This window comes from Triticum urartu, chromosome 2A, assembly GCF_056163025.1.
Source record: "Triticum urartu cultivar PI428250 chromosome 2A, HENAU_Tu73, whole genome shotgun sequence".
NCBI classification, from domain to species: domain Eukaryota; kingdom Viridiplantae; phylum Streptophyta; class Magnoliopsida; order Poales; family Poaceae; genus Triticum; species Triticum urartu.
The window spans coordinates 604414136-604441653 of NC_141874.1; the positions used below are offsets into that span (position 1 = coordinate 604414136).

General features: G+C 47.5%; 1 pseudogene; it reads left to right on the plus strand.

Moving 5' to 3' along the window:
• Positions 1-368: 368 nt before the first annotated feature.
• The window catches only part of LOC147986179 (uncharacterized), a 50285-nt pseudogene continuing 23135 nt past the window's right edge, over positions 369-27518 (plus strand).

Genomic DNA, 27518 nt, shown 5'->3' on the forward strand with positions numbered 1-27518 from the left:
TGCACAAAGTAGTACAAGTCGAAACGAAAAAGCAATTCGGCTCCTAGGTCTAGATGATCCTGGAATCTGGACCACCCATGCTCATCGAGATTCGCAGGTACACTTGTATTCTATACCATATTTTGCCACTTGGAATAAACCAGCAATTCATGTAATGGGTCACGACATTAGCAATAGAATCGACAAAACAGGTGGGGCCCGCGCGTGGTACAGATAGGTCCAACAGTCATGTACCATGGTGACATAACGGATGTCCACCGACACAGGCCATACCCAACCCCACACATCCGCACTTCCATCGCCCACCTTCCCCCACACGACTCGCAAAATATCTGCGTCACGACTCGATAGCTGTAGCCACTCCGGCAATGGCGTCTTCGTCTTCATCCACCCAACGTGCGGCGGAGGAGATCCTGCCACTCATCCCATGTCCGCACTTCAGGGATGAGGTGGTGACGCTCGTGTGCGGCACCATGCGAATGAGGCCGGGGAAACGATACTACAAATGCATCTAGAAGGATGTAAGTTGGCATACTTTTGTCAGATTTCCTGTTTTTATCCACTGATTTTCTACTGATCCGCTTCATTCTCTCCCCAATTTAGTCTGGCAAATGCAAGTTCTACGAGTGGCAAGAGGGAGGGCAACAAGAGGTGGCTTGCTGCAGATCTAGGGCCGCATTCAGTCCAATCCCAGCCGTGGGCGGTTGCTCAACCAGATCCACCGCCGACAACTCAAGCAGAGCAGCAGATCGCGGCGATCTTAGGGATTGTCAAAAATCTCCTGAGGGTGAATCTTCTCATTGCAGGGGCTAATTTCATGGCGACGGCTCTGCTGCTAGCCGTGTACATCATCATTTGTGCGTTCACGGTCATCGGACGCGCTCGCAGCGATTAGTTGTAACAAGCAGAAGTCTGTTTAATGCTTTAGTGTCATGTCCGTTCCATCCTTTTTTAATTTTCTGTCACCCTGGCTTTTGTAATGGCGCACCCAACCGGACGTCCATGCATGTAATTAATCATACGGGCAATTAAGTTAATCAAGATGTTTCGTGAAATTCCTGACATGTGCGACCCCCCTTTGCGGCTTTTTCATTTTGCGGATTTTTTTCGTTCATCACTTTTTCTCGTAGTTTAATGCTAAATGGCTCAGACCACCCCCACCACACATGCCCCCCTCGTGTATCTCCCAACCACACCTCCATATCCATACCCCACCCCGTGTGGCGATTCTCTTGCCGTGGGGCGCTTGCCAGACCACCGCGGTGGCACACCAGGCGGTCGACGGCTGCAACGGCAACCACCGCCGCTGAGCCACATCAGGCCGTTGCCTGCTGCGACACCAACCACCACCGCGCCATGCCCTACTGCATCGGAGGCGTCCTCAGCACCAGATCCCCATGGTCCACCGCGCCGCCTGATAACCCACAAGAATAGGGGATCGCAACTGTTTTCGATAAGTAAGAGTGTCGAACCCAACGAGGAGCTAAAGGTAGAACAAATATTCCCTCAAGTTCTATCGACCACCGATACAACTCTACGCACGCTTGACGTTCACTTTACCTAGAACAAGTATGAAACTAGAAGTACTTTGTAGGTGTTGTTGGATAGGTTTGCAAGATAATAAAGATTACGTAAATAAAAAGTAGGGGCTGTTTAGGTAAAGACACAACTAAATTAGTTTTAGTAGAGAGCTTGTTGTTACGAGAAAGTTATTTGTCCCTAGGCAATCGATAACTAGACCAGTAATCATTATTGCAATTTTATATGAGGGAGAGGCATAAGCTAACATACTTTCTCTACTTGGATCATATGCACTTATGATTGGAACTCTAGCAAGCATCCGCAACTACTAAAGATCATTAAGGTAAAACCCAACCATAGCATTAAAGCATCCAGTCCTCTTTATCCCATACGCAACAACCCCCTTACTCGGGTTTGTGTTTCAGTCACTCACGCAACCCACTATAAGCAAATCATGAACGTATTGCAATACCATACAACGGGGATCCCTCACGCTTGCGTGACACGGAGAGCACCATAGGACAACACCAATAATAAAACATGCAACTCAAACCAATCTTGATCATCAAATAGCCCATAGGACAAAACGGATCTACTCAAACATCATAGGATAGCCATACATCATTGGGAAATAATATATAGCGTTGAGCACCATGTTTAAGTAGAGATTACAGCGGGTAAGAGAGAGGTTACAGCGCTGCATAGAGGGGGAAGAGTTGGTGATGATGGAGGTGAAGTTGTTGGTGAAGATTGCGGTGATGATGATGGCCCCCGGTGGCACTCCGGCGCCACCGGAAGCGAGGGAGAGAGAGCCCCCCTCCTTCTTCTTCTTCTTCCTTGACCTCCTCCCTAGATGGGAGAAGGGTTTCCCCTCTGGTCCTTGGCCTCCATGGCGTGGGAGGGGCGAGAGCCCCTCCGAGATTGGATCTGTCTCTCTGTCTCCCTCTGTTTCTACGTTCTCAGATTCTTCCCTTTCACCGTTTCTTATATTCCCGGAGATCCGTAACTCCGATTGGGCTGAAATTTTAACACGGTCTCCATCAGGATATTAGCTTTCTTGCGGCAAAAGAAGGGCATAAACCTCCTTACGGGGTGTCAACAAGGTTCAGGGGCACGCCCCCTGCCTCGTGCCTCCCTCGGGCACCTTCTCGCGTGGATTTTCTTCCCAAAAATCATATATATTCCAAAAAAATCTCCGTCAGTTTTTATCCCGTTTGGACACCGTTTGATATGGATATTACGCGAAACAAAAAACATGCAACAAACAGGAACTAACACTGGGCACTGGATCAATATGTTAGTCCCAAAAATAGTATAAAAAGTTGCAAAGGTATATGAAAGTTGTATAATATCGGCATGGAACAATCAAAAATTATAGATACGACGGAGACGTATCAACATCCCCAAGCTTAATTCCTGCTCGTCCTCGAGTAGGTAAATGATAAAAAAGATAATTTTTGATGTGGAATGCTACCTAGCATAATCTTGATCACATATCTAATCATGGCATGAATATTTAGATACGAGTTATTCAAATCAATAGTCTATCATTTGACATAAAAACAATAATACTTCAAGCCTACTAATAAAGCAATCATGTCTTTTCAAAATAACATGGCCAAAGAAAGTTATCCCTACAAAATCATATAGTCTGGCTGTGCTCCATCTTCACCACACAAAATATTCACATCATGCACAACCCCGATGACAAGCCAAGAAATTGTTGCATACTTTTGACGTTCTCAAACCTTTTCAACTTTCACGCAATACATGAGCGTGAGCCATGGACATAGCACTATAGGTGGAATAGAATGGTGGTTGTGGAGAAGACAAAAAGGAGAAGATAGTCTCACATCAACTAGGCGTATCAATGGGCTATGGAGATGCCCACCAATGGATATCAATGTGAGTGAGTAGGGATTGCCATGCAACGGATGCACTAAGAGCTAAGTGTATGAAAGCTCAAACTGAAACTAAGTGGGTATGCATTCAACTTACTTGCTCATGAAGACCTCAGGCGTTTGAGGAAGCCCATCATCGGAATATACAAGCCAAGTTCTATAATGAAAATTCCCACTAGTATATGAAAGTGATAACTCAAGAGACTCTCTATATGAAGAACATGGTGCTACTTTGAAGCACAAGTGTGGTAAAAGGATAGTAACATTGCCCCTTCTCTCTTTTTCTCTCATTTTTTGTTTTTTGTTTTATTTTTTGTTTTGGTTTTTTGGTGGGCTTCTATGGCCTCCTTTTTTGGGCTTCTTTGGCCTCTTTTATTTATTTTTAAAGTCCGGAGTCTCATCCCGACTTGTGGGGGAATCATAGTCTCCATCATCCTTTCCTCACTGGAGCAATGCTCTAATAATGGTGATCATCACACTTTTATTTACTTACAACTCAATATTACAACTCGATACTGGAACAAAGATATGACTCTCTATGAATGCCTCCGGCGGTGTACCGGGATGTGCAATGATCTAGCGTAGCAATGACATCAAAAAACAGACAAGCCATGAAAACATCATGCTAGCTATCTTACGATCATGCAAAGCAATATGACAATGAATGCTCAAGTCATGTATATGATGATGATGGAAGTTGCATGGCAATATATCTCAGAATGGCTATGGAAATGCCATGATAGGTAGGTATGGTGGATGTTTTGAGGAAGGTATATGGTGGGTTTATGGTACTGGCGAAAGTTGCGCGGTACTAGAGAGGCTAGCAATGGTGGAAGGGTGAGAGTGTGTATAATCCATGGACTCAACATTAGTCATAAAGAACTCACGTACTTATTGCAAAAGTCTATTATCTATCGAAACAAAGTACTACGTGCATCCTCCTAGGGGGGTAGATTGGTAGGAAAAGACCATCGCTCGTCCCCAACCGCCACTCATAAGGAAGATAATCAATAAATAAATCATGCTCCGACTTCGTTACATAACGGTTCACCATACGTGTATGCTACGGGAATCACAAACCTCAACACAAGTATTTCTACTAATCCACAACTACCCACTAGCATGACTCTAATATCACCATCTTTATATTGCAAAACTATTGCAAGGAATCAAACATATCATATTCAGTGATCTACAATTTTTATGTAGTATTTTATGACTAACCATGTGAATGACCAGTTCCTGTCATCCCTCTAAATAGATATAAGTGGAGCAAGAGAGTTTAATTATTTCTACAAAATATATGCCCATTCTCTAACAAATATAAGTGAAGCAAAAGAGCATTCTACAAATGGCAGTTTTCTATGTAAAGAGAAACAGACAATCCAAACTTCAAATGATATAAGTGAAGCACATGAAGCATTCTATACAGCCATACTCAAAAGATATAAGTGAAGTGCATAGAGCATTCTATAAATCAACCAAGGACTATCTCATACCAGCATGGTGCATAAAATAAAAATGAAAACTAAATGCAAAAGACGCTCCAAGATTGCACATATCGCATGAACGAAGCGAATCCGAAAACATACCGATACTTGTTGAAGAATGAGGGGATGCCTTCCAGGGCATCCCCAAGCTTAGATTCTTGAGTCTCCTTGAATATTTACTTGGGGTGCCTCGGGCATCCCCAAGCTTGAGCTCTTGCCTCTCTTCCTTCTTCTCACATCGAAACCTTCTCGATTATCGAACACTTCATCCACACAAAACTTCAACAGAAAACTCGGTAAGATCCGTTAGTATAATAAAGCAAATCACTACTCTAAGTACTGTTGCCAACCAATTCATATTTTTTTGCATTGTGTCTACTGTAGTATAACTTTTTCATGGCTTAATCCACTGATATAAATTGATAGTTTCATCAAAACGAGCAAACTATGCATCAAAAACAGAATCTGTCTAAAACAGAACAGTCTGTAATAATCTAAACATTCACCATACTTATGATACTTGAATAATTCTACCAAAATTAGTAAAAATAAAAAATTTGTATAGGAAGACAGTGCAAAAAGAATCAGAACCATTTGACGTTCCAGCTGAAAATGTAAAATCGCGCACTACAGCCAAAGTTTCTGTCCTGCACCGTACAAACCATCAAGCAAATGTAAACATCCTAAAGGCAAACCTTGGCACATTATTTTTATAATACAATGGAATTGTACAAGGGGATAATTATTTTTGTTTAAAAGTTTCTGTAATCAAGATTCACAAAGTTTCAGTGAGCATGAACAAAGTTCAAGGAGCTCTCCCACTTCAACAATGCTTGTCTTTCTCACTTTCACTTTCCTTTTTGAAAAAGTTTTGGGTTCCCCTCTTTATTTTTGTTGTTTTAAAACTATATGAAAGAACTCAATAGAAATAAATGAGTCTCTAAAACTTCTGGGTTGTCTCCCTGGCAGCGCTTTCTTTAAGGCCATTAAGCTAGCCATATGGTGCTCAAGTAATGGATCGACCCGGATCCCAAGGTATATCAAAGCCAATTTTAATTAACAATGATTTGTAATTTAGTAGTGAGCACAAAGTAGCATATATCATGCAATGACGAAGTCTAACTCTCTTCCTATGCATAGGCATGTCATAAAAGAACAATTCATGCACACAAAGTAAAGGCCAATGCATAGTATAAACAGTTTCTTGTAATTTTATCATATTGAAAACATAGAGAGGTGGAGATATATTTACTCTCTCATAATAATTGCAAGTACAGCAAGCACATGCATATTATATTCATCAAAATCATCATGTGCAATGGTAAAAGGCAACCCATCAATATAATCCTAAATAAGGGCAAACTTCTCTGATATAGTGTAGTTTGGAGAATTCAAAAAGATAATAGGACTATCATGTGTGGGTGAAATAGCAACAATTTCATTTTTAACATAAGGAACTATATCAAGTTCATCTCCATAAGCATAATTCATATTGGCATCTTGGCCACAAGCATAGCAAGCATCATCAAAAAAGGATATTTCAAGAGAATCAACGGGATCATAACAATCATCATAGCAATCATCCTTCGGTAAGCACGAAGGGAAATTAAACAATGTATGAGTTGAAGAGTTACTCTCATTGGAAGGTGGGCACGGGTAGCTAATCCTCTCTTCCTCCTTTTGTTCTTCGCTCTCCTCCTCATCTTTTTCATCCAATGAGCTCACAGTTTCATCAATTTCTTCTTCCATAGAGTCCTGCAAAATATTAGTCTCTTCTTGGACAGCGGGTTAGTCCTCAAGATATGGTTCAACATAGGCATTAGAAGCATAATTTACATAGCAATATTTAAGTATGTCAAAAATTTCAGATTTGTAAAGAGTAGCATCATACGTTTCAAACAAAGAAGCAATTTCATAAGCACCCTTAAAAGCAACAAATTCTTCAATTTGTTGAACATCATAGTAACTATAAACACCCTTAGCATACGAAAATACGATTCCATCTAAACTCACATTGATAGGGAAGGTGTTTCTTAGGGTTTTCAGAACAACAAGTAATATCATATATTTCGCATAAATTCCAAGCATAGCATTGCAAATGATGAATTTGACCCAGTAAAATTTTCCCTTTTTCAGATATTTGGTGTCGCACATAACAAGCGTGCTCATCTAAGGATTTTCCCTCAACTAAGCTAGTTGGGGTTTCAGCACGAGCACATAGGGATCGAAGATGATCCAAGTAATAGGCTTCAGCAGTGTGATAGATTTTGAGTGGTTCTTCAACCATTGGTTTAGTAGGTACAACTAATTTTTTTGGTATTTTGCATTTCCTACCCATAACTAAAGATAGAAAACAACTAAGAACAGCAAATAAAAATTACTTAGTGATAAAGCAAACAAGCAAACACGAGAATATTCACCCCACGCTATTGCTCCCCGACAACGGCGCCAGAAAAAAGTCTTGATAACCCACAAGTATAGGGGATCGCAACAGTTTTCGATAAGTAAGAATGTCAAACCCAACGAGGAGCTAAAGGTAGAACAAATATTCCCTCAAGTTCTATCGACCACTGATACAACTCTACGCACGCTTGACATTCACTTTACCTAGAACAAGTATGAAACTAGAAGTACTTTGAAGGTGTTGTTGGATAGGTTTGCAAGATAATAAAGATTACATAAATAAAAAGTAGGGGCTGTTTAGGTAAAGACACAACTAAATTAGTTTTAGTAGAGCTTGTTGTTACGGGAAAGTTATTTGTCCCTAGGCAATCGATAACTAGACCGGTAATCATTATTGCAATTTTATATGAGGGAGAGGCATAAGCTAACATAGTTTCTCTACTTGGATCATATGAATTTATGATTGGAACTCTAGCAAGCATCCGCAACTACTAAAGATCATTAAGGTAAACCCAACCATAGCATTAAAGCATCAAGTCCTCTTTATCCCATACGCAACAACCCCCTTACTCGGGTTTGTGTTTTAGTCACTCACGCAACCCACTATAAGTGAATCATGCACGTATTGCAACACCCTACAGCGGGGATCCCTCACGCTTGCGCGACACGGAGAGCACCATAGGACAGCACCAATAATAAAACATGCAACTCAAACCAATCTTGATCATCAAATAGCCCATAGGACAAAACGGATCTACTCAAACATCATAGGATAGCCATACATCATTGGGAATAATATATAGCATTGAGCATCATGTTTAAGTAGAGATTACAGCGGGTAAGAGAGAGGTTACACCGCTGCATAGAGGGGGGAAGAGTTGGTGATGATGGCGGTGATGTTGTTGGTGAAGATTGCGGTGATGATGATGGCCCCCGGTGGCACTCCGGCGCCACCGGAAGCGAGGGAGATAGAGCCCCCCTCCTTCTTCTTCTTCCTTGACCTCCTCCCTAGATGGGAGAAGGGTTTCCCCTCTGGTCCTTGGCCTCCATGGCGTGGGAGGGGGAAAGCCCCTCCGAGATTGGATCTGTCTCTCTGTCTCCCTCTATTTCTGCGTTCTCAGATTCTTCCCTTTCACCGTTTCTTATATTCCTGGAGATCCGTAACTCCGATTGGGCTGAAATTTTAACACGGTCTCTATCCGGATTTTAGCTTTCTTGCAGCGAAAGAAGGGCATCAACCTCCTTACGAGGTGGCCACGAGGGTTAGGGGCGCGCCCAGGGGGTGGGGCGCGCCCCCCTGCCTCGTGCCTCCCTCGGGCACCGTCTCGCGTGGATTTTTCTTCCCAAAAATCATATATATTTCAAAAAAAATCTTTGTCATTTTTATCCCGTTTGGACTCCGTTTGATATGGATATTCTGCGAAACCAAAAACATGCAACAAACAGGAACTGGCACTGGGCACTGGATCAATATGTTAGTCCCAAAAATAGTATAAAAAGTTGCCAAAAGTATATGAAAGTTCTAGAATATTGGCATGGAACAATCAAAAATTATAGATACGACGGAGATGTATAACCGCCTCCCCGCCTCAATCCGCCATCTTCTAGCAGTATTTCATCACACCTACATTTATTTTCAGGATCATATAGTGGAATAGACGATAACCTGTAGTTGTTTGGTTTATCATTGTTTCCCCTGGTGCCAGATGCCAGTTTCAGTTAGCGAGGACAATTTGTCCGAACGCCACAGCGGCCACCTTCGCCAGTTCAAGTTGAATCGCCATCTAGCACGCACGCGGCTCCTAGCGGCCGATCTGATGGAGTCCCTGCTAGCTGCACGTCCAGATGCTCAGCCAGGCATGTCCTACCAGTCACTGATGCATTTACAGACTACAAACGATGGTTAGTCAAAGAAATTGTGTTTGGTGGCATGCTAGATATACCATCCATTCAAAACATAAACTTGAAGCTAAGTGCATGGCTCATGAATAAAGTTGACCCGATCATGCGTGCAATAGTTGTTACCGGAAAAAAGGTGCTGCCGTTTAGCCCTGCTGATGTCTCAAAGGTTTTTGGAATTCCATGTGGTAATAGAGATGTCCGCGGCCCGGATGGTAACATCAACGAAGAGTCGATTTCATTCATAAAGATGACACTTGGTATGGACCAGTCTGCAACACACAACCTGCGAGCGTCCGAAGATTTTCTTAAAAGGAACATAAACGAGAATCAAGCAAGCTGGAGAAAGACTGCTTTCAGATTGCTTTCATCATTTTTGTGATGGGTCATGTGCTAGCTCCTTCATCCAAACACGACTACAATAGCATAGACTTCTGGGGTGCGCTTGCTAGCACTGAAGAGATATTTCAGTTCAACTGGTGCGAGTACGTGTTGTAGTGTTTGCTTGATGTTGTCGCAAAACTGAAGATTAATATGGAGAACGGTGTGTCGAAAGCAAACCTTACCGGTGTCGGGGGTTGGGCGCGACATATGCCAATGGATGGCTTATCATGGTGGGAGCGAGTAGAACGTCGCCGGTGCCTGGAAGCGGGATAAGGCGTAGACATGAACGCCGGTGTACTTTACCCAGGTTCAGGGCTCTCCTAGGAGATAACAACCCTAGTCCTGCTCTGCGGGCTCTCCGCATGATCACTAAGGCACTAGTGAGTACAATGGTGCTCCTCGAGATGTATGCTAGAGGTAGAAGAAGGCAAGGCTTTCTCTCCTCTCCCCCTAGGTGTGAGTCTACTTCTAACAGGTTCCAACCCTTTGCATGGGTGCCCTGGGGGGTTTATATAGGCCTACCCCACAGGGGTACAATGGTAACCTGGCCGGGTGTGGGACCCGGCTGTCGGTCTCTTTGGTCGCCGGCTTCTCCGCCGACTGCTGGGGCCCGCCATCTGGTGGGCCCCGCCAGCTGGTCTGGTACGGAGCCGACAGGCCGCTTCCGCTGCTCACGGGTCTGCCGGCTGCGGATTATTGTTGTCGTGATGCTAATGACGCTTGCTTGGTTACTGGTGCGTGGCTACAGTCCCGCCGCCTGGTGGGAGATCACTGTAGCCACCCCGTGTCTTATCTGGTTAATGGTGCGGTGGGCCTTGAGGAAGGAACGGGCTGACTGCTGGGAGCCGTCCTCCCCCGAGTCCGACTGGTGAGGCACCCGCCGTCTTCCGGGCTCTCGCTGACCGGCAGGGCCCATCATCCTCGGGCCGTACCGACAAGTGGTCGTGGGAACAGGGCTTCGCCTGTTAGGAATGATGTCAGGGGCGGAGTGGCAACATTGCTGCGTCGGGCGGAGCTCTCCTCCTGTACTAAGCACTGTGGCCACGCTCGGCCTTGGTTACGGGGGGGGGGGGGGGGGGCTACTCTGCAGCTATTCCCCGTCCTGTCTTCTTAATGGGGGTGCAGGTTTTGAGGGCACCATGGGCCTACTGCTGGGAGCCGGCCTCTCTAGAGGTCGCCTGCCAGGAGTCGGCCCGTCTTGGAGCCGCCTTCCTGAGCATGGCCGTCTTGTGGCAGTCAGCCGTTCAGCCACCCGGCCACCAGAAGGCGGCGCTTCATCTTGACGTCTTGAGGGGCGCAGCCGGCCCGATGTCTTGAAAGCTTCTGGGACTCGGGTTAGGCTACCCGTGGCCCATTACTCTGACAGTAGTCCTCGAAGTTGGTGAGGTGCCGCGACCGATGAGCCAAGGGGCCTCAACAGTTTCCTCCTCCGGATGCCCTGATGGAAGCCTCGTCCGACTCTCGGGAAGCCGGTTGGCAGGAGTCAGATACGCCCAGTCGGATCTTCCTAGAATTTCAAATGCATTGGCGGGAACCAGGTGGCGTGCTAGCTAAGCTTCTCGGCTCACCGTTTATCGTGGGCACTCCACGTGGTGCCAGCCAGCCCGGCCAGCCTGCGAGCCCACGCACGCGATGGGACGCGTTTCTAGGTGGGGCACGCCACCATCAGGCCTCGCAGCACGAGCGGATCTGCTGCGGCTGAGGTGGGCGGTTATGTTTCCCCGCGGAGTTACTGCGCGCAGTGACCCACGCGAAAAAGGTGGGGGCGTGGGTTCATGGGCACAATAAATCCCACGATCCCATGCCCGCCCCCTCGGCTTCATAGCCCGCAGGCTATAAGTAGGGGTGGAGAGGGAGCGGCGGAGCACGCGTGCGCCCCTCCACCCTGTCCTTGCCTTATTCTTCTTCTTCTTCCTCCTCTCACCACAGTGCCTCCGAACCACGCCGGAGCGCTGCCGTAGTTTGTCTTTGCCGAGCTCCGCCCGAGCCCTCCTTGCTTCGCCCATTCCCAGTTCCCTCGCCGCGTCTTCTCTTCGTCAAGCTTTCCATGGCGCGCGAGCGAGGAGGAGACTGGGATGGGTCCAACGTCAATGAGGACCACATTATTGGGCACGGGCCTCGTGAAGGCACGCGTGCCGCCGGAGGGGGAGATCTCGCCGGTTCCGAAAGAGGGCAAGCGGGTCGTCTTCCGCTCGCACTTCATCCGTGGCTTCGGCCTGCCGGCGAGCGACTTCCTCCGCTCGTTTCTTGAGTTCTACCACCTCCAGCCCCATCACATCACGCCCAACACCGTGATGCTCCTAGCCGCCTACGTCACGCTGTGCGAAGGCTACCTCGGCATCCTCCCCACCATCGAGTTGTGGGGTGCCTTCTTCTACACCAAGCTGGGCACCTCCGTCCGGGAGGTGGCTGCCCGGTGTGGTGCCTTCGTCGGGGTTCGCCGACCGTCACCGATGAATGCCTTCCCCACCATTAAGTTGCCACAGTCAGTCAAGATGTGGCAGCAATCCTACTTCTACATGGAGAACACGGACCCGGCCGCCGACTTCATGAACCCGCCGGCCTACGTAGCCGGCCCGCCTGCCGAGCCCCGGGCCAGCTGGGCTACAAGTCGAAGCCGGTATCGGCAGACAGCACCACCGCCATCCAATGGCTCCGGGAGATGATCGAGACTGAAGGCCTCAAGGCGTCTGACTTGCTAGTCGCTTTCGTTGAGCGCCGGGTTCTCCTGCTCCAGAGCCGGCCGCACCTGATCAGCCGGATGAGCGGGCATCGCAACCCATGCCGACTGAGCACCAAGGAGATGCCGGCTGTTGAGGTCGTGAACTTAGTGAACGAGATCTCCGGCCTCAAGCTGGAGGGGTCTTGGAGCTTCGGCAAGCGGCCATATTCTCATGTCGACCCGCCGCTTGCGGTAAGTTTTCCAACTCTTTCTTTTCGATACTTTTCTTAGTATTGACCTTGGTCTTGATCAGTCGGCCTCTCATTATCTTAAACAGATCTATATGTCGGATGCGACAGCCGCCATCGTAGGGGCGGACAGTGACTATGAACCGGACCGGGTGGTGAGCGACGTGGACGACCCCGACCTGGGGGCGGCCGCCTTGGAGGACACCGCGACAGGCGGCGTCTACGAAGCCGGTGGTTCCGAAGAAGTCGGCATTGAGACCTGGCCTGATGATGACGAGGAGGAAGAAGAGCCGCGCCCTGCGCGGGGCGCCGGCAGGGCGGACGCGGGCCCCTCTGTCGAGCCGACTGCTCGAGGCGGCTCGCGTAAGCGTAAGCAAGGCGCCGCCTTGTTCGGCAGCGCACCGAAGAAGGCCAAGCATCCAACCACCGCGACCAGGTGGAAAGGGGCCGCAGCGAAGGCGGCCAAGTACCAGAAGCTCCCAAAGGCGCCTCCTATGGTGTCGGCGTGAGTATCTTTCCCTTGTTTCTTTCCTTCTCATTGATTCTTTCTGAACTTCCCTTGTTTTATTTCTTGAATTTAGGGCTCCGCTCTCTCTCGAGAAGGCGGCCGCCGCCTCCATCGTGGGGTTGGCGGAGACTTCCACCACCACCCGGCGAATTGATCCGGCCGCCGACCTCCGGGAGGCGACGGAGCAACACGCGCGGGAGGCGCGTGAGGAGCGGGAAGCCGCCCGCCTGGAGAAGGCGGAGGCTGCCAAGGCGGAGGCCACCGCTTTGAAGAAGGGGACGGAGGCCGAAGCTGCTGACGTGGCGAAGAAGCGGGCCGAGGAAACCGCGCGCCGTCAGCCAGCAATATTCGTCACCCCCCTGAACTCTGCGCCGCCACCACCAGAGTTCGTGGCGCCGACTAGGGGAGCCGGCGATGAGCACCCAGTCATGGAGAGGGACGGCGGCAACGTCATCATGCCGGACGTAATCGTGCCCCCGCCACCACCCTCCGAGGAGGCGTGGGACAAACGGCCGGCTGACCAGCCGGAGCCGAGCTGGTGACGGGCCCAACTCCAGAGGTCCGCACACCCTTGCGACACCGATTTGCGAAAGCAGCCTCGGCGCCATGCCCGCTGGAGACCGACACTGCGAGCTACTCGATCCCGGACGCCGAAGCAACCAGCGCCGCGCCCATTGGGTGGGTGCGGGGAGGCGGTACATGCCATTTGAACTGCAACAACGCGTTCCTAGAGTCGCGAGCCGCCATCCGGGTATGTTTCTTGCTTCTTTGTTTTTGATTCTTACACTGCTTCATGGGGGCGCGCCAGCGCACCCACTTGGTGTAGTCCCCGAGTTTCGGGCTGGCTGCTGAGCAGGCGGCAACAAACTTTAATTGGCAAGCTCTGAGTACTGATATTGTCCGATATCTTTGCTGCAGGATTATCATAACCTTCGTGCGGCCACCTTCAACTCCAAAGTCCAGGAGTCGGAACAACATGCCGCCGACTTGCCGGAGAGCCGGAGTAAGTCTTTTTCTTTCTCCGTGGGGGCGCTTTGGCATAACCGCGGGCTGTAGTCCCCGAGATTCGGGCCGACTGCTGAACAGTCGGGCCGGATCTTCCCGGCAACTGCTTTTCTCTTTGTTGATTGTTGATGTCCTTTTCTTCTTCTCCTTTTGTAGAGGCCAACACTGCCCTGCAGCAGCAGCAGCTGGGCGAAGCCAATACCGCGCTGCGTGCCAGGGAGGCGGACTGCGACAAGCTGGCTGAGGAGCGTGACCGGCTGGCCACGCAACTAGCGGAGCAAGCGGAGCTTCTCAAGAAGGCCCAGAAGGAGGCGGAGGACAAAGAGGCAGGTCTCCTTGCCGAGTTCGAGATCGAGCGCTCTGCCTGGACTGACAAGGAAGCAATGCGGACAGCCGGCTTTGGCGAGATTGAAGACCTGGTCGACGGTGAGCTACTCTCTTTACTCTTTCTTCAAGCCGCTGGCTTCTGAACGAGCCGACTTCTTGTTTCCGGTCTGACTATTTGCTTTTTTGTCCAAGTAGACTTCTTCCTAGGTCACTCTGGTGCTGCCAACCAGGCTATTGAGGCTGATCGCGAAGGACGAAGGGCAGAAGGTGAGGAGATCGCCGCCAACACCCCCCGCACACTTCACGAGCAGCTTCTCAGCATCTAGGCTCGTCTTCGGCCGACTCATCGGATGTTGCGCCGCCTTCAACGTGCCGGCGCCTAGGCGGTCGCCGCCCTATGGCCCGACATGCCGGCTCCGTGCACACCCAGCCGAACTACCGACTGGCTGGAGGTGATGGCCGACCGCCTTGAGGCGTGGAAGGGCTCTTCAGCCCAGGCTGGAGCGCCCCGGGCCTTGGAGTTCATCAAGGCATGGTACCCTAGGCTAAATCTAGCCCAGTTGACCACGTTTCGACAAGAAGCCCAGGAGGAGCTGGTGCCAGTGGAGGGTGATCTTGTCAAGCGGGCGGCGGCGATCGCCGAGTACACCAACACCAGTGTCTTCATCCCAGAGCTGGCTGAGAATGGTGCTGAGGCGCCGCCAGAGTGGTTCGGGCCAAACCCGGAGGATGGCGGGGACTCGGCCGAGGTGATCGACTCTAGCGACGAGGGAGAAGATGAAGAGGAGGAGGAAGGTGAAGAGGAGGCGCCAGAGGTCGGAGCAAATGGCCAGCCTCAACTCGACCGCGCCTCCAGCAACGAGCCACGCCCGAGTAGGCCGGCTGCTGTTGAAGGCGATCAAGCGGGGACCGACCAGCCGACCGCTCCACCAACCGACACCACCGACTCCACCGTTTCGCCGAACCCGTCTGCTGCTTCTTAGGCTGCCATTTTACCTTTGTTTCTTCCTGCTTATCAGTCTAGACAAACTTGTTAACTTTGCACAATTCCACCCGCGGGGTGTATTTTAAACTCTTGTTGAATGTCGGCCAAGGGCCTTTTGACGTGTAAATATTTTTGCCGAGTACTATCTTTCCTTGCTTCTGCTCTTTGGCTTTTTTCCTTTGCCGCCTTCCCTCGGTTGCCACCTTGCCAGCCGAGCAGCCGTTCCACGGACTGTGGCTGGGTCAAGTACTTAGCCACTTTTGGGAAGGAAAGTACTTAGCCGATTGGAGTTTTCTAGCAAGTTAAGTAGGAGCCGGCCGGCCGGCTGCTTGACAGTCGGTCGGTGAGGCGGGAAGCCGACTTGGACTATGTGTACGCCTTGGGTCCTTAGCCATTTTTTAGGAAGACATCCCTTCAGCCTTAACTCCTGTAGACCGAACAGTCGCTCTGTGAGCTGCGGCCTCTGGCAGGAGAAAGCTTAGGTGCAACTCATTATTTGTCCGGCTGCAGGAAGCATTTCATAGTACAAGGCAGCAAGTCCCTAGGTCGACTGGTCGAACCCGGTGCCAGACGGACTAATGAAATAATGCAAATGACATGCGTGATACTTATCATATAGATAAAAGAGGGCAGTCCCCGAGCTCTTCTCAGGGGACCCAGAGTCTTCGTACTTAATACAAAAGTTGGCGTGGTACATACTGCTTCAACTGTAGAACCTTCGCATGAGGTTCGCATTCCATGGTGGCTCCATCTCCTTGCCGGAGTCGTCTCTTTTGCGTGCTCGAGGCTTCTGAGCGTCGATGAGGTAGTAGGAGTCATTGCCCAACACCTTGTTGATAATGAAGGGGCCTTCCCAAGGAGCCGAGAGCTTGTGCTGGCCGGCTGTTCGCTGGATCAGCCGGAGCACAAGGTCTCCTTCTTGGAAGGATCTTGGCTTCACCTTTCGGTTGTAGTATCGGCGCAGGCTCTGCTGGTAGATGGTGGACCGGCTGAGTGCCAATAGCCGACCCTCTTCCAGCAGATCGACGTCGTCTTGTCGTGCTTCTTTTGCCTCCTCTTCGGTGTACATGGTAACTCAAGGGGAGTCGAATTCTATGCCCGTCGGGATGATGGCTTCGGCACCGTAGACGAGGAAGAAAGGCGTAAAGCCAGTTGACTTCTTCGGAGTTGTGCGCAGGCTCCAGAGGACAGCCGACAGCTCGTCGAGCCAACAGCCGGCCGACGGCTCCAGAGGCTCGACCAGCCTGGGCTTGATGCCGGATAAAATGAGGCCGTTTGCTCTCTCTACCTGGCCGTTTGACTGCGGATGGGCAACAGACACTAGGTCCAGTCGGATGCCCTACGTCAGGCAGAAACAGGCCAAAACGCCTTTGGCAAAGTTTGTGCCATTGTCGGTGATGATGCTGTGTGGTATGCCATACCGGATGGTGATGTCGGAGATGAAAGTCACGATAGTCGGACCATTCAACTTCTTAATTGGCTTTGCTTCTATCCACTTGGTGAACTTGTCCACTGCGACGAGCAGATGAGTCATGCCGCCGTGTGCCGTCTTAAATAGTCCCACCATGTCGAGGCCCCAGACGGCAAAGGGCCAGGCAATGAGAATGCTCTTGAGTGCAGAAGCCGACTGATGTGGCTTTGAACGAAACTTCTAGCACCCTTTGCATTTCTGGACCAAGTGCTTGGCGTCTTCCAGAGCAGTCAGCCAGAAAAAACCGTGGCGGAAAGCTTTTGCCACGAGTGCTCTTGAGGCTGCGTGGTGACCATGATGCGCCTCACAAGCTCTATGTTGACTATGGTGTATGCTTCTGCTCGGCGTTGCACTTGCCGGGCCAAGATGTCATCAGTCTGCAGCTCTTTGTTCACCAAGAAGTTGAGGATGGGTAGAGCCCGTGAAGGTGCTGCAATTTCTTCGGCTGCCATGACTGCTACTTGCATAAGGGCAGTTGGGCCAGGAGGTGGCAAGTTGGAGCCGGCTGCCGCTTGCTGAGTCGGTGAAGTCCTCGGGCCGACTGCTGCAGTCTCCAGGTCGCCTGTCGAATTCCCTGTGCCGGCTGCCGGGGTCCTCAAGTCGGATCCGACTGCTTCAGGAGGAGCCGATACAAAGAAGGAATCCGACTCTTGTGATGGTCGGACAAATGGCTTGAGGAGGCGCTGCAGGGCGACGCCGGCTGGTATTGCTTGTCGGGTGGAGCCGATTCGTACCATGGCGTCGGCTTGCTCATTGTCATTTCCTGGCACATGGAGGAACTCGCACCCTTCAAAATATCCGCTGAGTTGCTGGATGAGGAAGTAGTAGCTTGCCATGTTTGCATCCTTGGCATCCCAGTCACCAGACGACTGCTGGACCACTATGTCGGAATCTCCATAACACAGGATCCGGCGAATGCCGAGTTCCTTGGCAAGCCAGAGCCTGTGAATGAGTGCTTCGTATTCAGCAACGTTGTTGGAGGCGGCAAAATGAAACTGCAACACATATCTGAGCTTGTCGCCATTGGGAGAGGTGAGGACGATGCCGGCTCCCAAACCGGTGCGCATATTGGAACCATCAAAGTGCATTCATGAATGAGTGGAATCTGGCGCTGGCGGCAGGTACTGGGTCTCGGCCCAGTCGACGAGGAAGTCGGCCAGTGCTTGTGACTTGATGGCAGTGCGAGGCTGGTAATAGATGGTGTAGGGGGGCAGATCTATGGCCCATTTGGCCACTCGTCCCGAAGCGTCTCGGCTTCCAATAATCTCGGCAAGTGGAGCTGTGCAGACCACAGTGATGGGGTGTTCTTGGAAGTATGGCTTTAGTTTCTTTGCAGCAAAGTACACGTCGTAGCACATCTTTTGGTGATGAGGGTAGTTCTGCTTGGAGGCTGATAGCACTTCACTCAGATAATACACCAGCCTCTGGACTGGTAGAGCTCTGCCTTCTTCCTTGCGGTCCACCATTATGACTGTGCTGACCACCCGGCTGGTGGCGGCAATGTAGAGGAGCATGGGCTCCTTAGGAGTCGGGGCTGGCAGGACAGGCGGAGTGGTCAACATCTTCTTGAGCTGGAGAAAGGCTTCATCTGCCTTGTCATTCCACTCGAAAAAGGTGGTCTTCTTCATGAGCTGGTACAGGGGAAGAGCCTTCTCGCCCAGCCGACTGATGAAACGGCTGATGGATGCCAAGCAGCCGGTAAATTTTTGCACGTCCAGCAGTCGGGTGCGCACCTCCATCCTCTCGATGGCCTTGATCTTCACAGGGTTGCACTCTATGTCGCGCTCTGATACCAGAAAGCCAAGGAGCTTGCCAGCTGGCACTCCAAAGACGCATTTCTCCAGGTTGAGCTTGGTCTAAAATCGACGCAAGTTCTCAAAGGTCTCCTTGAGATCTTCTAGTAACGTTCCTCGCTTTTCCGTCTTAACCACCACATCATCCACATAGACATGGGCGTTCCTGCCAAATTTCTTGAGGAGACACTTCTGTATGCAACGCTGAAATGTGGTGCCGGCATTTCTCAAGCCGAACATCATGGTCAGGTAACATAAAGCTTCGAATGGCGTGATGAAGGCAGTCTTCAGCCTGTCGGCTGGGCTCAGCTTGATCTGGTGATACCTTGAGTATGCATCCAAAAAGCTCAACAGCTCGCATTCGGCTGTGGAGTGAATCACTTGGTCGATTCTTGGCAGAGCAAATGGGTCTTTGGGGCATGCTTTGTTGAGGCATCGGACCGGACGTGTAGCTTGTGCTCAGCGAATTCCGTCGGTACACCCGACATGTGCTTGGGAGACCATGCAAAGATGTCCCAATTCTAACGGAGGAAATCGACGAGCTCGCCTTCCTATTTGCTTTCAAGGTTTGCGCCTATGACAGCGTGCCTCTCCGGGTGCTCCAGGTCCAAGGGTATCTTCTTTGTTTCTTTTGCCGGCTTGAAGGAGCCCTCGGCTTCCGACTCCTTGGGGTTGGGTGATATTTCCGGCTGCTTGCCGGCCATCGCCACCACCCGGTCCAGGAGTCGCTTCTCAGCCGCGATCACGAGGGACTCGGCTAACCGACTGCTCTCTGCCGTGTAGGTGGACGACTTCTTGTAATCCCCCGCCACATTAGGATTCCCTTGGACCTCAGCATCTTCATCTTCAGGTAAGCATAGTGGGGGACCTCCATGAACTTGGCCAGGGCAGGCCAACCAAGCAATGCATGATAAGGGCTCTCAAGGTCCACCACCTCGAACCAAACTGGCTCTCGACGGAAATGATTTTTGTCCCTGAAGAGGAAATCTATCAGAGTCTTGTCGATTGGTGAGCGGGAAAGGCCAGGAACTATGCCATGGAAAATAGTCCGGCTAGGCTAAAGATGTCTCTGCTTGATTCCCAACTTCTCCATGGTATCTTTGTACAGAATGTAGATGCTGCTACCGCCATCTATCAAAACTTGGGAGAAGTGAGCAGCTCACCTCTCGATGGAAAACATGGCATCCAACACCAGAGCATAAGTGCCAGGATTGGGCATCACCTCCGGGTGGTCGGCTTGGCTCCAGCTGATGGGCTTCTCAGACCAATGCATGAATTCCGGGGTTCCTGATGCTACCGCATTTACTTCTTGTTGCAGGTGCCGTCTGCTGCGCCTCTCATCGGCCATGCTGGTAAACACGACATAAGCCCCATGCTCTTCAGGATAATCATCTTGTATGGCGCCGACAGGCCGAGCAGCCGGCTGCTGTGGAGGAGGAGGCGATGGGTGATACGTCTCCAACGTATATATAATTTTTGATTCCTCCATGCTATATTATCTATTGTTTTGGACATTATTGGGCTTTATTATCCACTTTTATATTATTTTTGGGACTAACCTATTAACCGGACGCCCAACCCAGAATTGCTGTTTTTTGCCTGTTTTAGGGTTTCGAAAAAAAGGAATATCAAACAGAGTCCAAACGGAATGAAACCTTCGAGAACGTGATTTTCTCAACGAACAAGACCCAGGAGACTTGGACCCTACGTCAAGAAAGAAAACAGGAGGCCACGAGGTAGGGGGCGCGCCCTCCACCCTCGTGGGCCCCCTATTGCTCCACCGACGTACTCCTTCCTCTTATATATACCTACGTACCCCCAAACGATCAGATACGGAGCTAAAACCCCAATTCCACCGCCGCAACTTTCTGTATCCATGAGATCCCATCTTGGGGCCTGTTCTGGAGCTCCGCCGGAGGGGGCATCGATCACGGAGGGCTTCTACATCAACACCATAGCCCCTCCGATGAAGTGTGAGTAGTTTACCTCAGACCTTCGGGTCCATAGTTATTAGCTAGATGGCTTCTTCTCTCTTTTTGGATCTCAATACAATGTTCTCCCCCCTCTTGTGGAGAACTATTCGATGTAATCTTCTTTTTGCGGTGTGTTTGTTGAGATCGATGAATTGTGGGTTTATGATCAAGTCTATCTACGAACAATATTTGAATCTTCTCTGAATTCTTTTAGGTATGATTGGTTATCTTTGCAAGTCTCTTCGAATTATCCGTTTGGTTTGGCCAACTAGATTGGTAGTTCTTGCCATGGGAGAAGTGCTTAGCTTTGGGTTCGATCTTGCGGTGTCCTTACCCAGTGACAGAAGGGGTAGCAAGGAACGTGATGCATGCTGGATAGCGGTCGATGAGTGGAGTAATAGTAGTAGATGCAGGCAGGAGTCAGTCTACTTGTCTCGGACGTGATGCCTATATACATGATCATACCTAGATATTCTCATAACTATGCTCAATTCTGTCAATTGCTCAACAGTAATTTGTTCACCCACCGTAGAATACTTATGCTCTCGAGAGAAGCCACTAGTGAAACCTATGGCCCCTGGGTCTATCTTCATCATATTAATCTCCTACTACTTAGTTATTTCCTTTGCTATTTCCTTTGCCTTTATTTTACTTTGCATCTTTATCATAAAAATACCAAAAATATTATCTTATCATATCTATCAGATCTCACTCTCGTAAGTGGCCTTATAGGGATTGACCACCCCTATTTGCGTTGGTTGCGAGGATTTATTTGTTTTGTGCAGGTACGAGGGACTCGCGTGTAGCCTCCTATTGGATCGATACCTTGGTTCTCAAAAACTCAGGGAAATACTTACGCTACTTTGCTGCATCATCCCTTCCTCTTCGGGGAAAACCAACGCAATGCTCAAGAGGTAGCAAGAAGGATTTCTAGCGCCGTTGCCGGGGAGGTCTACGCAAAAGTCAACATACCAAGTACCCATCACATACCCTTATCTCCCGCATTACATTGTTTGCCATTTGCCTCTCATTTTCCTCTCCCCCACTTCACCTTTGTCGTTTTATTTGCCCTCTCTCTCTCTATCCTCCCTCTCTTTCTCTATTTGCCTCTTTTTGCCCGCTTGCTTTTTGTTTGCTTGTGTGTTAGTTTGCTTGCTTGTCACGATGGCTCAAGATAATACTAAATTGTGTGACTTCACCAATACCAACAACAATGATTTTATTAGCACTCCGATTTCTCCTCTTACCGATGCTGAATCTTGTGAAATTAATGTTACTTTGCTGAATCTTGTCATGAAAGATCCGTTTTCCGGCCTTCCTAGTGTAGATGCCGCTACCCATCTAAATAGCTTCGTTGATTTGTGTGACATGCAAAAGAAGAAAGATGTGGATAATGATATTGTTAAATTGAAGCTATTTCCTTTTTTGCTTAGATATCGTGCTAAAGCTTGGTTTTTGTCCTTGCCTAAAAATAGTATTGATTCATGGAATAAGTGCAAAGATGCTTTTATCTCTAAGTATTTTCCTCCCGCTAAGATCATCTCTCTTATAAACGATATTATGAATTTTTAGCAACTCGATCATGAACATGTTGCACAAGCTTGGGAGAGAATGAAATTAATGATACGTAATTGCCCTACTCATGGTTTAAATTTGTGGATGATTGTTCAGAATTTTTATGCCGTATTGAATTTTGCTTCTAGATATCTTTTAGATTCGGCCGCGGGAGGCACTTTTATGGAAATCACTTTAGGAGAAGCTACTAAACTCCTAGATAATATTATGGTTAATTATTCTCAATGGCATACTGAAAGATCTACTAATAAAAAGGTGCATGCGATAGAAGAAATTAATGTTTTGAGTGGAAAGATGGATGAACTTATGAAATTATTTGCTAATAAGATTGTTTCTTCTTATCCTAATGATATTCCCTTGTCTACTTTGATTGAGAATAATAATGAATCTATGGATGTGAATTTTGTTGGTAGGAACAATTTTGGTAACAACGTGTATAGAGGAAATTTCAACCCTAGGCCTTATCCTAGTAATCCCTCTAATAATTATGGTAATTCCTACAACAATTCTTATGGAAATTATAATAAGATGCCCTCTGATTTTGAATCTAATATTAAAGAATTTATTACTTTGCAAAAGAATTTTAATGTTATGATTGAAGAAAAATTGCTTAAGATTGATGATTTGGCTAGGAACATTGATAGAATTTCTCTTGATGTTGATTCTTTGAAAGTTAGATCTATTCCACCTAAGCATGATATCAATGAGTCTCTCAACGCCATGAGAATTTCCATTGATGAGTGATAACCCACAAGTATAGGGGATCACAATAGTTTTCGAGGGTAGAGTATTCAATCCAAATTTATTGATTCGACACAAGGGGAGCCAAAGAATATTCTCAAGTATTAGCAGCTGAGTTGTCAATTCAACCACACCTGGAAACTTAATATCTGCAGAAAAGTGTTTAGTAGCAAAGTAATATGATAGTGGTCATAACGGTAGCAAAAGGTAACAGTAGTAAAAGTAATGTTTTTGGTATTTTGTAGTGATGATAGCAATAGCAACAGAAAAGTAAATAAGCAGAGAACAATTTATGGAAAGCTCGTAGGCAATGGATCGGTGATGGAGAATTATGCCGGATGCGGTTCATCATGTAATAGTCGTAACCTAGGGTGACACAGAACTAGCTCCAGTCCATTGATATAATGTAGGCATGTATTCCGAACATAGTCATACGTGCTTATGGAAAAGAACTTGCATGACATCTTTTGTCCTACCCTCCCGTGGCAGCGGGGTCCTTACGGAAACTAAGGGATATTAAGGCCTCCTTCTAATAGAGAACCGGGACAAAGCATTAGCACATAGTGAATACATGAACTCCTCAAACTACGGTCATCACCGGTAAGTATCCCGATTATTGTCACTTCGGGGTTAACGGATCATAACACATAATAGGTGACTATATACTTGCAAGATAGGATCAAGAACACTCATATATTGATGAAAACATAATAGGTTCAGATCTGAAATCATGGCACTCGGGCCCTAGTGACAAGCATTAAGAATAGCAAAGTCATAGCAACATCAATCTCAGAACATAGTGGACACTAGGGATCAAACCCTAACAAAACTAACTCGATTACATGATAGATCCCATCCAACCCATCACCATCCAGCAAGCCTACAATGGAAGTACTCACGCACGGCGGTGAGCATCATGAAATTGGTGCTGGAGGATGGTTGATGATGACGATGGCGACGGGTTCCCCCCTTCGGAGCCCCGAACGGACTCCAAATCAGCCCTCCCGAGAGGTTTTAGGGCTTAGAGGCGGCTCCATATCGTAAAACGCGATGATTTCTTCTCTTTGATTTTTTTTCTCCCCGAAACTCAATATATGTAGGTGGAGTTGCAGTCGGAGAGGCAACAGGGAGCCCACGAGGTAGGGGGGCGTGCCCCCCACCCTCGTGGCAAGGTGGTGGCCCCCCTGGCCTTCATCTTTGGCAGGTATTTTTCTTATTTTCTAAAAAGTGTCTCCGTGAAGTTTCACGTGATTCCGAGAACGTTTGCTCCTGCACATAAATAACACCATGGTAATTCTGCTGAAAACAGCGTCAGTCTGGGTTAGTTCCATTCAAATCATGCAAGTTAGAGTCCAAAACAAGGGCAAAAGTGTTTGGAAAAGTAGATACGTTGGAGACGTATCAACTCCCCCAAGCTTAAACCTTTGCTTGTCCTCAAGCAATTCAGTTGACAAACTGAAAGTGATAAAGAAAAACTTTTACAAACTCGGTTTGCTCTTGTTGTTGTAAATATGTAAAGCCAGCATTCAAGTTTTCAGCAAAGATTATAACTAACCACATTTGCAATAACGCATAGGTCTCAAGTTTACTCATATCAATAGCATAATCAACTAGCGAGCCATAATAATAAAACTCAGATGAGAACACATTCTCAAAACAATCATAATATTATATAACAGGATGGTATCTCGCTAGCCCTTTCTGAGACCGCAAAACATAAATGTAGAGCACCTTTAAAGACCAAGGACTGACTAGACATTGTAATTCATGGTAAAAGAGATCCAGTAAAGTCATACTCAATGTAAACTAACAGTAATGAATGCAAATGATAGCGGTGCTCTCCAACTGGTGCTTTTTAATAAGAGGATGATGACTCAGCATAAAAGTAAATAGATAGGCCCTTCGCAGAGGGAAGCAGGGATTTGTAGAGGTGCCAGAGCTCAGTTTTGAAACAGAGGTGAATAATATTTTGAGCGGTTTACTTTCATTGTCAACATAACAACCAATAGATGGCGATATCTTCCATGCTACACACATTATAGGCGGTTCCCAAACAGAATGGTAAAGTTTATACTCACCCTTCCACCACAAGCATCAATCCATGGCTTGCTCGAAACAACGAGTGCCTCCAACTAGCAAGAGTCCCAGGGGGAGTTTTGTTTGCAATTATTTTCATTTAGTTTGCATAAAGCATGGGACTGGGCATCCCAGTGACCATCCATTTATCTCGTGAGTGAGGAGCGGAGTCCACTCCACTTGAGAATAACCCGCCTAACATGGAAGATACGGACAGCCCTAGTTGATACATGAGCTATTCGAGCATACAAAACAGGATATTTATTTGAAGGTTTAGAGTTTGGCACATACAAATTTACTTGGAACGGCAGGTAGATACCGTATATAGGTAGGTATAGTGCACTCATGTGGAATAACTTTGGGGTTTAAGGGATTGGATGCAAAAGCAGTATTCCCGCTTAGTACAGGTGAAGGCTAGCAAAAGACTGGGAAGCGACTAGCTAGAGAGCGACAACAGTCATGAATATGCATTAAAATTAATCAACACCGAATGCAAGCATGAGTAGGATATAAGCCACCATGAACATAAATATCATGAAGGCTATGTTGATTTTGTTTCAACTACATGCGTGAACACGCACCAAGTCAAGTCACTTAAATCATTCAGAGGAGGATACCACCCTATCATACCACATCATAACCATATTAATAGCATGTTGGCACGCAAGGTAAACCATTATAACTCATAGCTAATCAAGCATGGCACAAGAAACTATGATCTCTAGTTGTCATTGCAAACATGTTTATTCATAATAGGCTGAATCAGGAACGATGAGCTAATCATATTTACAAAAACAAAAGTGGTCGAGTTCATACCAACTTTTCTTATCTCAACCAGTCCATCATATATCATCATAATTGCCCTTCACTTGCATGACCGAACGATGTGAATAATAATAATAGTGCACGTGCATTGGACTAAGCTGGAATCTGCAGACATTCAATAAACAGGAGAAGACAAGGCAATATGTGCTCTTTTGTCAGATCAACAAGAGTGCATATAAGAGCCACTTCAACAATTTAATCATGGTCTTCTCCTATCGACCCCCAAAGAAAAGAAATAAAACTATTTACACGGGAAAGCTCCCAACAAGCAAAGGAAGAACATGAAATCTTTTTGGGTTTTCTTTTTAATTACTACTACAAGCATGGAAAGTAAACTAATTAAAAGCTACAACTAATTTTTTGTTTGTCTTAAGGTTTATTAAACACACAAGAAGAAAGCATAAAAAGGAAAATAAACTAACATGGATGATACAATGAAAAAGTATGAGCACCGACATCTAGCAATGAGTGTGTGAGCATAATGTAATGTCGGTGAAAAATACGTACTCCCCCAAGCTTAGGCTGTTGGCCTAAGTTGGTCTATGGCCACGGCTGGCCTGGCGGATATCCACAATAATAGTTGGGGTCTTACTGTGATGCAGCAGCTATCGCCCGCTGAGCTGCAGTGTGGCCACGAGTGGCCTCCTCTCTCCTCTCGTACTCATCTGCCTCCTCTCTGGTAATAGTATATCCTCCTCTTGCCTGATAATCAAAGAAAGCAGGAGCAAGGAGAGTAATACGAACAACACGACGTCTGTTAAAGATTAGTCGGTACTGGAGAGGTGATTCATTCCTCTCAACAAACTGGTGATGAACCATAGAACTAAAGTCTAGGTAAGCAGGTGGTAATTCAATATCATCTTCGCGTATGTCTATACCAATAAAATTAGCTATGCGGGTTGCATAAATTCCTCCAAAGAAATCTCCATTATATCTATTAAGGTGCAACCTACGTGCAACAATGGCTCCCAAATTATAAGATTGGTCTCCTAACACAGCACTCCTAAGAATACTGAGATTGGGGACACACATGTGACATGCCTCATCTTTACCATTTATGCATCTACCTATGAAGAGAGCAAAATAATGTATAGCTGGAAAGTGAATGCTCCCTATGGTAGCTTGTGTAATATCTCTAGATTCTCCCACAGTTATACTAGCAAGAAAATCTCTAAATTAAGATTCGCGAGGATCCCTTATACTACCCCATTGTGGAAGTTTGCATGCAGTGGTAAAATCCTCTAACTCCATGGTATAAGACTTATCATAAAGATCAAACAGGACAGTTGGAGAATTACGTGAAGTTGAAAGTTCAAACCTCCTCACAAAGGAACTAGTGAGATTATGATACTGACTGCACTTCTCTTCCTCGAAGCTCACGAGATCAGCGTTACGCAAATATGCGTTGAATTCTTCTTTTATTCCCGCTTGATCCATAAAATTTTTAGAAGGCCACTCACAAGGACACACTGGAGCGTCTCTTGGTGGCTCTTCGTCAGCATCACGCATTGCAAGCCTGGGTCCTTGCTTCCTTGAACAACCACCTTGGAACATTTTCCTAAGCATTTTCTTCCTCTGAAAAATTCTGAATTTTTTTAGTAACTTCAAAATAAAAATAAACCAAACTCAATAATATTGATAGTAACTACTCCTACAAGTGCCTGGGGCCTATAACATGCATCAAAACTACTTTTGACCATATAAATTTGACAAGCAAGCTCAAGAACAGGG